Here is a 9,076-nt window from a genome sequence, read left to right on the forward strand (position 1 = left end):
CAAAAATAAAAACATCGCGGAAGAATGTTGTCAGTACTTCCCACTGAAACGTGCAAACCCCTTCCTCAATCTCCCTTCGGCACTCTGAAGCAAACGGCGGCGTTAGAAGCCTCCTCCATATCGTGAAGGATAGAAACAGAGACGCCTTAAAGAATCCGAGCAAGGCGATGAAAGGCGGTTCCTGTCTGGCTTCCATGTGTCAGCCTTGTCTTCCTGGACAGCCTGTTACACAAAACAGGTGTTCTACACGGATCTTTAAAGCCGACGAAGTTCCTTCTAGGAACCGGCGTGGAGGGAGCACTCTGCTTCCTCAAATCACAGAGGACTAGGGATGGCGAGGACAGACTCCCTGGCTGTTCTTCTCTTAGCCATTTACAATCCAGTGGAGCATGAAATGCCTCCCAAGAAAGGGCAGGCAAGTGCAGAGGGAAACCACCTGAGAGGCAGCAGCTCGGCTGTGGGTGTTTGACAGGGATGTTTGAGAAAAGTTTAGGAGAAATTCAGGGCAGATTCAAAGGAGAGGAACACTGGGGGCTTCTTGCTGGTGGGTCAGATCCTGGCACCCAGCAGCGGCTCTTTGCCCCACTAAGTATTTGACTTTGCTCAGAAGCCATATGGATTTCATGCATGTACACGTGTGTGTGTCCGTGTGTGTGTGTGTGTGTGTGTGTGTGTGTAGATGCATGGGGGTGCATATATATGTAGCGGCCGTCAAAGGCCTAAGTCCTCACTCTTCAGCTGCTGTACACTGTTTTTAAGACCTGGTCTCTTATTGATTGGATTAGAAACATAAGCTGGTCTGGTTGGCCAGTGAGCCCTCTCATCTGATTCATGTATGTTCGGGATACTGAGCTTGGGTTCTCAAGCTCCCTGATTTCCCTTTCTTGACTTGTGAAACATCTTCCCTATAACTGGCCCTAACTCATAAGGGAGAGCTAAGTGAGAATTGGGAGCAAGTGTTTCTTTTCCCAGGGCTCTTGAGAATGGATTTCCCATCAGGTTTTGCCTAACCAGCATTCTCTTGGTCCTTGGGGGACTGATTGCCTCCATTCCAAATCATCCCAGCAGATCTTCCAACTTCCCCATCTGCCACCATCTCCTTCTTGATCACATGGTTGGTTGTGTGACTCTGCATTAGCCAATGTCAGTGGCATCTCTACCGACAATGACTGCTCCACGGATATGTGTATGCCATAATTAAGAACAACGGAAGTCCTGCTTGAGTCAACACAAGGGACAAAAGGAATCTGAGTCTCAGAGCACTGGAAGAACAGCATCCAGCTGTCACTCAACCTGCCAGGTCCATGAAATTTCATATTGTAGATTTTCACATTGTGCTTTGTAACTAACAACTGAAAACATGGTGATGATTACAAATAAACAAAATGTTAACATAAACAATCTTTAGGAGGTAAAAAAATAATTGTAATTATTTATTATACATCCACTTGAAATAAATACTTACACTGCGGTACTAAGTGTGTCTTTCATTTGAATATCGCACTTAGCAAATGAAGTCACCGGAGACTCAACGATTGCTTGAGCAACAAAACTTCACAAGTGTCTAGGGGCTGGGGGACTGCTGGCAGTATGTACCATCAGATCAGAGGAGGCTGGCTCTGCAGTTGGCACTCACAGGTCTGAGATCTGGAGGCAGAACAAGCATTTAGGCTGTGAGCGCCACCCAAGACCAGCTGCTTCTTTAGTCCATAGTAAAATTCATCCAGGATTCACTGCAATGAAGCAGCGAGGAGCACAGTGGAGGCAGGAGGATCCTATGTGAGGACATTTCCTCCCCATTCGTGACAAATCTTTATCTTCCTTCTTCTTCCCTTACAACCTCCTCCGATGGGACAGGAGAATGACAGTCTAAGAAATACACTCCAAAGTCCCATTAATGAGCATTTCCTTGATTTTAATATATCAATTCCCATCCCTAATTATGAAATGCATGGTCTGCCCTCCCTAACAATCCCATTGACCTAAGTCTGATTTGTATTACTACAGCAATCTTGCACAGCTTTGGTAATGTTTAAGGAAAATTGTTGCAGTTCTGGATAGGATGTCAGAGATGAAGGAGCCCTTATCTGGGAAGGAGCCTTTTGACAAGCCATCCCATAATAGAAGTCACAAGGGCAAGCACATACTCAAGAAAGATCAAGAGGTTGAACTCCAAGCTTCAAACTCCTCAATAATTGACATCGATCTACTCAGACAAACTACTGTGAGGCCTTGTTCCCCTCACAGTAGTATTACGTGGTATTAAGTGTGTCTTTTTTAGTTAAAGGTTATTGGGAGGGATAGTTGTTTCTTCATGGTTCAGCCACTGCTAAGTTGTACTTGCCCTAGTAGATAACCTCCCACCCATGCTCAGGCAAAAAAAAAAAAAATCCTCTAAAATTAGTGGGTCAACACACAAAAAGAAGAAAGGAACTTGTTTAGGAGAGGGTTCTAGCAGGAGAGGGAAGAGATAAAAGAAGGGGGCATGAGGTGAAATAACTGAAATTCCTTGATGATGATGTGATGATGATGTTGGTGATGATGGCAATGGTGATGGTGGTGGTGGTGATGATGATGATGATGCTAAAAGAGTCACTATTCTTTATGGGGACTAGGAGGGAAGAGGTCCCTGGAAAAAGGAATTCCTAGTTAGTCCTTCTGAGAGAGTGATTGTCCATCGTTAGAGCTTTCTAATAACTATCCCAGGGCATCATGGGAAAATGCAGTGACTGGTGCAGAAAGTTTAGGGTTGGGACTGATAATGAGCCTTTCAAGGAAATTCCCGGAGATGCTGGTGATTTGGACCCAACCCCATTTCACAAAGCAAATCTTGGGGCATAGGCAGCTCATGATCACCTTTGGCTAAGTAACAGAGAGCGGGAATCTGTTGTATAAAAATGTGTCAACAAATAAAACCAAGGAAGTAAACTGAGATGAAAATCCTTTTCCTACGGTTGGGCTGGCGTTAGAGACTTGATAGTCAGCAGCCTCTCTGAGCACCGGCTCCTTTTCATTCCTTTTCCTTTCTCTCTCTCCTCAGTAACAGTAGCAAAATGCCACCCGGGGTCTCTGGCATACACTGGGAGCCTCCGTGGCCATGTCCCTAAAATAGGAATCGTACTGTCGGTATCTGAGTTGCAGCAAGAACTGTGCGGCTCATAGGAGGAACTTGAAGCATGGTTGTTGTTTGGTATTATTCATACTCCTGAAAGAGTGACAGCTTCCTTTGCTCCACACAGAAGGAACAGAGGAAAATATGACTTGTCTTTGCATAGTCCAGCAGTGCGCGGGGTGCTGGGATAAATTGACTCATAAATTTCTAAAGCATTCTGAATCCATAATATTCTATCAGTTTTTCAGGTGGGGGGAGGGAGGAGTGAGACTTAGAAAGGATAGTCAATTTTTATCTAGACTCACAAGGCTGAGTTAAAGCCATACTTGCCCCACACCCACACCCACACATCCCGCCTCCCCAGCATGTGCAGGATGTGGGCTGGCAGTGCCAATGCACTTAGCTGTCTGCTCACTGTCAAGGCTCATGTCCCATCCCACACACTAGGCACATCCTCTGTTTACAGGACACAGGTCTAGATGGCACAGTCCCTTGTGTTATTGCTCTGTTCTCACACTCGGAGCTTTAGTGAGTCAGCCACAGTCAAATCCAAGGACAGTTTGTACAGCCCTCACTCCAAGTCACTGGGAAGATGTCTGGAGCCCCAAAGGTCACTGGGTGAAGGTGTCAAAGTGGGCAGACAGATGGCTTCTCACCTCTTTGCAGGAGAGAAGTGTTGATTGAGCCAAGGGTTCAAGGACATCCTCTCTGAGACCCAAACACATCTGAATCACCAGGCCCACATGTTTTCTTGCTCAGATCCGGGTGCCAAGCCAGGCAGGACCTGCCAGACTGAGGTCTAGAACAGATTCACAGGGCATAAATATGTGGACATGTCACCACATAAACCTGGCTCCCTTCATCCATGGCTTAATTCCACTTCAATAGTCCTTCTCTTACGACAGAGAGGGTGCTTGCTCCCCAGAAATGGCTTCTCCCTTTACACAGAGAGAGCTGCCACTCGGGGGTGCCTCCCATATCACTACCCTCCTTTCCAAGCGCCCCCTGACTTCTTAGAGGAGTCATTTGACTATTCCACACCACTGAGGAGAAGTGACATATCTCACTCTTGGGATGACGCAGGAACTCCACCACCCTCACTTTTCTCCTCCTCAGTAAGAAAGGAGCCCCCAGGAAAGAGGAGTTGAGGTCCCGACTCATTGTGTGGAAGGTTTCATGGCTCAGGGTCACGCACATAAAAGAGTTGATGAATAAGAAATAAAGTCGTGTTTCCAAGCCTTTGATACTCTCCGATCTGTCTATTGGGGCAGTTAGCAATGTTCTCCTTTGGATGCCAGCATTGAAGTAGCAGCAGAAACATGAGACAACACTCTGTGTTCAGAACTTTATCAATCTTGTAGAGCCTTCAGACACTTCTGGCAGATCATCCCCATTCTCACTTAGAAACATAGAAAACATGGCTTTGATATGTTGCAGCATTTATTCTAACTCATGGAGTTAGCAAATAATAGACATACAATTTAGAAACCTCTGCCCGAAGGCAGGTACAAGAAACGCCCCCTCCAAGACTGTGATCTTGAAAAGCAGTTAAGAGTTTCTTTCCAAGTTTCTAAGTAAGAACCAGCGGCCTGTTTGCAGTGCCCTCTCCTCTCCTACAAACCTGACCCCCGTCTTGAGTGCTGGAGAAGAAAACAAGAAGAGGGACAGCCATCCTCCTCCTTCAGACTAGGTCCCCCAGGGAATGAAAGGAGCACTCTTCCTCGCCTCTGTCACCCACATCTGGCCCAGCTCCAGAGAGGCAGCAGTGAGTTGATGTGGCCAGTGTAGGTTTCTCGTGTGTCTCAAACGTGCTATTGGAAGGTTGTGGTGCAACCAAGTTCCAGTAAATTTCCCAACAGGGGTGACTCAAAACAATGCAGATTAAAGTTAGCAAAGGTGGCCAAGCTACAAGGTGTAAAGTGTGCCAAATTCAGAGAGCACTTACGACCCTGGCAACAGCATTGCTGTTGAGTGGAAAACACACTGGGCTTGGAGCTAGAAGCCAGAGATCTAAAGACTGTCTCCAGGGCTGATGTGCTACCTGTAACCAAGACACACTGCTGACGTGTCAGGACACAGCCTCTGAGGAGCTTCCTCCTTTCTGGAAAGGGGGTGTGGCCGGTGGGGAAGTGCAACCGAGTCTTCCTCACAGCGCTGTCAGGGAATCCCCTGTCTTTCAACTTGGTGCTCAGCATCCTCAAGCCTCGCATCTTCTGCCTGGACTGGGGTAACAGGGCCCTCAGAAAGGAGAGGTTCAGCACCTTCCTACCTGCATTCCCTACAGGGCTATCCTACTTCTGTTTAAACTCATCCAGAGCTCTCTACTCTTGGGGCTAGGTGGATGATGGCTCAGTGGGTAAACTGTTTGCTTCACAATCAAGAGAATCTATTTCAGGTGCTAAGCGCCCATATTTTATAGACAAGCGGGGTGGACAAAACCAAAGCTTTTTATGCTGCCATCTGAGGTATCCCATGATACAATCATGACTTCATTTCTCTGATATATACCATTAATAACCCTTCACCTTACACTTGGCCAGGACAAGTGTCTCCCACTTCCTTGCGCTCTTTTTTCTCGTGACCACCTTTTAATTCCCCTGAAGTGGTCGACCTTCTCCCAATTATTAAATATTCTAAACCTACCCATCAGGCAAGGCCAATGTTAGTAATCACATCTGGAAGCTGTTCCAGATGTCTGTGCTAGCTTTTCACACCTCTTAAGTGATATAATTTTTCTTATCTCCTCTCTTAGGTACTGAGAAAAAGAATTGCATTTTAATCTGACTTCTCATGCTGCATTGTACCTGGCAAAGGGTTGTTGCAATGTCCTCAGTCAAGGAAGGATTCGGAAATGGCAGTTGAAAATGGGAGAGTTAGAGCAAGCCTCGTGTTAGTGACGAGCATGCCCTGGTCAATTTTCCATGATTTTACACAACAGAGAATTTACCTCTTGATGGTTTCATAGTCTCTCGGCAGCTCCCCAGCAGAGCTGACCTAGCTGCCTTGCGTCCATGCAGGGGCTCTGTTGTCTGGGGTGTTTTGCCTAGAGTTGTGCAGAAGACTGCCCAGGACATTTTAGGGCCAGGCTGGAACCAGTGTTCATTCTGATCAACTGAAGCATTATCCATGAGACATACATCAGTGACAGCACCTGAGACTCCATCAAAATGCAGGATCCCTGACCCCACCCGGACCTGCAGAATTATCTTCATTTAATGGGATTTCTGAGGGATGAGTGGCATCGTATCAGAATGTGGCACACAATAATGAACATCATTTCTGCCTAGGTTTATTTTTTGGCAAAAACTCATGCATATGCTGTCTTAGTCACTTTTCTATTGTTGTGACAACAACACCATGACCAAAGAAATTTAAAAAAATAAAATTTCATTTAGGGCTCACTGTTGTAGAAGGGGAGTCAATGACCATTGTGATGGAGGACACGGCAGGAGGTATTGGAGCCAAATCTCACCTACAACCATGAGGCAGAGAGACCTAACTGGGAATTACATGGGATTTTTTGAAACCTCAAAGCCCAACCCCAGTAACACACGTCTTCCAAAAAGGCAATGCCTTCTAATCCTTCTGAAAGAGTTCTACCAACTATGCACCAAGTATTCAAATCTATGAGTCTATGGGGTCCATTCCTATGCAAACACCACAATAAACTTAACCTTAAGGGTAGGACCAATAAGGAAATGGTTCAATAAGGAAACTGGACAATGAGAAAAGCTAGACTATTCCCCCAATCCTATCTTAGTTTGTTTCTCTGTTACTATGAGAAGACACTAAATAAAACTAACTTTAGGGAGGAAGAGGTTTGTTTTAGCTTGCAAGTCACAATCCATCAAAGAATTAGCTGGGGCTCAGAGTAGGAACCCTGGAGGAATATTGTTTACTTGCTCACTCCCCATGACTTGCTATCTTGCTCTCCTATACAGCCCAGGAATACTTACCTAGGGTTGGTACTATCCACACTAGGTGGGACATCCTTCATCAGCCATCAATCAAGAAATTGCACCACCACCACCCCTCCAACATGCCCACAAGCCAATCTGATAGAGTAATTCCTCAACTAAGGTTCCTTCCTCTCAGTTGTCTCAGTTTGGGCCAAGTTAACAAAAATTCAACCAGCGCATGCCTTAAGACCCAAGCATGTGCGTGGTGGACAGACCACATAGGCAAAACACCACATACATAAAATATTTTTAACTTGTTTTTAAAAAGATGGAATGGATACATTTCAGGTTAAATCTATCTGCCCCCCAGGTTCCCTGTTGTACAGTAGCAAAGAGAGCAGGGTGTGTGTGCTGGGGGAAGAGATGAGTGGTTTCAAAATGCCTGGATCCAGCGAAAGGGCAGGGACCTCCGAAGCATCTGTGGGAAGATGGAATCCAGGAAAAAGCCACCTTAAGTAACCCCCTCCCCCCAGCCAATGGGATAAAAGAACACTTATCCCATAAAAAAGTACTAAGGACCAAAGGACCTAAGCAGCCACACTGACTGAAAACTGATTTCCTAACGACGTTTGGATCTATTCTCACTAATTCCAGTGTTTCTGTTCCTTATTAACTGGGATTTTCATTATTCTCTATCTTTTTGTTTGTTTGCTTGTTTGTTTTTCCAGAACACAAGGACTTGAGGGTCACCTACTTGAGTGACCCTCTTTTCTTTCTGGCCGATCAATTAACTATTACCAAGCCGGGGGGGGGGGGTTGGGGAATAGTAAAGACAATATTTTAGACTCATTTTCCACGTATAAGGTGTAGAAAGAGACCTTAGTGATATTTGTAATTGGTGGTGTTTTATTTGGTACACACTAAGCTATCTCTAATTTCAAGTTTTGATCCATTTCATTGACATAAGAATGGGAACCATAATATTTCACATTATAAATTGGCTTCATCTTGTCCTGTGTCAGAGGCCAAACAGGCCAATCCCAAAGCAATCAGAATTTTCCCATTAGTAACGCACTTCTAACGGCAGAGGCCTTCTTCTCTGGATATATGAAGTTCTTACTTATAAACCACAACCACAAGATCCATGTGTCCAATTGGAAAAAGTATATCTATCCAGAGAAAGTATATATCATGGGAAGTAATTACAGTGTTGAGTTGAAGCTGACATTTCATGACCATTCGTATGATTTAATGCTAGGAGTAAGGGTGGTGTCCCAAGGTTCACTAGGAGCTGTAAGGGCGAATAAGTAACATGCAGATGGATGCCATCAGAGGGATAATTTGGACCACGTCAATTGGCCATATGTCTTTTCCTTTTACTCTGCGGATAAGTGGCTTCTCTTAATGAACTGTTCCTCTGATGGCTTTGACAACTGGCTTGATGACTTCTAAATCTTTCTTTCCAGAGTGACTTTCTTTACCCCTGTGGTGCTGGGAATTGGACCCAAGGTTTTATGAATGCTGGGTAAGTGATCTACCACTGAGCCCTATTCCAGGCCCCACCTGGCATTTGATGTTCATACATAATCAGTTTCAGTGTGGACACCTCTGTTTCTAGAGGACTGATGTCTCCAGAAATGACCCATCCCTTCCTGTACTTCATGTAAAATCACTCAAATCCTTTCTGACTTATTGATAGAGGTGGGGATTCATTCAGTTTCCTCTTTTCCATTTCTACATAATTAATACGGTCCTTTATGAACTTCTACACTTACTCTTCCTCCACTCCAACAAGAACTGGAAGAGACTTTTTTTTTAAAAGAAAATACAAAACAAACCTACAGTACAAGAATACCAATGAAATAAAGGGTGCATGGATGCGAGAACAGTGGCTTCCCAACACTGGATAAGGAGGAAGTTGGAACACAGAAGAAACGGCAAGTTTCTCAAAGGCAAAAGCAGTGTCGGAAACACTTATCAAGATGTGTGAATCACGGGTCTTGTCAGATTAGAGGAAACACCAGCTGCTTTGAACAAGCAGGGCTTTCTTATGTAACAAAAGCAA

The sequence above is a fragment of the Alexandromys fortis genome, unplaced genomic scaffold (assembly GCF_014885135.2).
Source record: "Alexandromys fortis isolate MF-2015 unplaced genomic scaffold, M_Fortis_MF-2015_v1.1 scaffold_18, whole genome shotgun sequence".
Classification (NCBI taxonomy): Eukaryota; Metazoa; Chordata; class Mammalia; order Rodentia; family Cricetidae; genus Alexandromys; species Alexandromys fortis.